Source organism: Neofelis nebulosa, chromosome 3 (assembly GCF_028018385.1).
Source record: "Neofelis nebulosa isolate mNeoNeb1 chromosome 3, mNeoNeb1.pri, whole genome shotgun sequence".
NCBI lineage: Eukaryota > Metazoa > Chordata > Mammalia > Carnivora > Felidae > Neofelis > Neofelis nebulosa.
In genome coordinates, this window is record NC_080784.1 from 137,036,109 (window position 1) to 137,038,303 (window position 2,195).

Here is a 2,195-nt window from a genome sequence, read left to right on the forward strand (position 1 = left end):
TGAAGGGAGTTCTCTGTGCCTTTTGGATTTCAATGCCTTTTTTCTTCCCCAGATCAGGGAAGTTCTCAGCTATAATTTCTTCAAGTACACCTTCAGCACCTTTCCCTCTCTCTTCATCCTCTGGAATACCAATTATGCGTAGATTATTTCTCTTTAGTGCATCACTTAGTTCTTTAATTTTCCCCTCATACTCCTGGATTTTTTTATCTCTCTTTTTCTCAGCTTCCCCTTTTTCCATAATTTTGTCTTCTAGTTCACCTATTCTCTCCTCTGCCTCTTCAATCCGAGCCGTGGTTGTTTCCGTTTTATTTTGCAGCTCATTTATAGCATTTTTTTAAGCTCCTCCTGACTGTTCCTTAGTCCCTTGATCTTTGTAGCAATAGATTCTCTGCTGTCCTCTATACTGTTTTCAAGCCCAGTGATTAATTTTATGACTATTTCTAAATTCACTTTCTGTTATATTGTTTAAATCCTTTTTGATCAGTTCGTTAGCTGTTGTTATTTCCTGGAGATTCTTTTGAGGGGAATGTTTCGTCATTTTGGATAGTCCCTGGAGTGGTGTGGACCTGCAGGGCACTTCCCCTGTGCTGTCTTGAATAACGTTGGTGAGTGGGGCCACAGTCAGACCTGATGTCTGCCCCCAGCCCACTGCTGGGGCCACAGTCAGACTGGTGTGTACCTTCTCTTCCCCTCTCCTCGGGGCGGGATTCACTGTGGGGTGGCATGGCGCATCTGGGCTACTTGCACATTGCCAGGCTTGTGGTGCTGGGGATCTGGCGTATTAGCTGGGGTGGATCAGCAAGGTGCACAGGGGTGGGTGGGCAGGCTCAGCTTGCTTATCCTTCAGTGATCTGCTTCGGGAGGGGCCCTGCGGCACCAGGAGGGAGTCAGGCTTGACGCCGGAGGGATGGATCCGCAGAAGCACAGAGTTGGGTGTTTGCGCGCAGTGCAAGCAAGTTCCCTGGCAGCAACTGGTTCCCTTTGGAATTTTGGCTGGGGGATGGGTGAGGGAGATGGCGCTGGCGAGCGCATTTGTTCCCCGCCAAACGGAGCTCTGTCATCCCGGGGCTCAGCCACTCTCCCTCCCTTTGTCCTCCAGCCTTTCCGCTCTCCGAGCAGAGCTGTTAACTTATAACCTTCCAGATGTTAAGTCCCGCTTGCTGTCAGAACACACTCCGTCTGCCCCCTCCTTTTTTGCAAGCCAGACTTGGGGGCTCTGCCTGGCTGGTGGGCTGCCCCTCCGCCCCGGCTCTCTCCTGCCAGTCCGTGTAGTGCGCATCGCCTCGCCGCCCTTCCTACCCTCTTCCGTGGGCCTCTCGTCTGCTCTTGGTTCCAGAGACTCCATTCTGCTAGTCTTCTGGCGGTTTTCTGGGTTATTTAGGCAGGTGTAAGGGAACCTAAGTGATCAGCAGGACGCGGTGAGCCCAGAGTCCTCCTACGCCGCCATCTTCCCTCAATCTCTCTCCGTGAATTATTTATCTTATAACTAGAAGCTTGAACCTTTTAATCCCCTTCATCTATTTCACCCACCCCCCACCAAACTCCCTTCTGGCAATATCTAGTTTTCTGTCTGTATTTATAGTCTGTTAATGCTTTGGCTTGTTCACTTGTTCTATTTTTTAGATTCCACATATAAATCATACGGAATTTGTCTTTCTCTGTCCAACATATTTCACTTAGCATAATACCCTCTAGGTCTATCCATGTTGTCGCAAATGGCAAAATCTTATTCTTTTTATGGCTGAGTAATATTCCACTCTCTATTTGGGTAAATACCCAGTAGTGAAGTTACAGGATCTTATGGTATTTCTATTTTTAATAGAAAGACAATAATATAATTATAAGAATCATATTTTTTAACACTACCCTGGCTTCCATGTGGAAGAAAGAGTAGAAGAATGTAATCCTAGAGGGAAAGTAATCAGCAAGATTATTTCTATAATCTATCAGAAAAAAATAATGATGGCCAGAAGTTGGGAAGTGACAGTGAAGATTTATAGAAGTGATAAATTTGAGAGATATTTAGAAAGTAGGAATAAATGGTGACTGCTTGAAATGAGAGGACAGATACAGAGTAATAAATGATTGTAATAAATGTCCAGATTTCTTGCTTGAGTAACTGGTTGGTATCTATTGTAGCCTGAATTATGTTGTTCCCCAAATTCATATGTTGAAGTTCTAACTCCCAGTTCCTC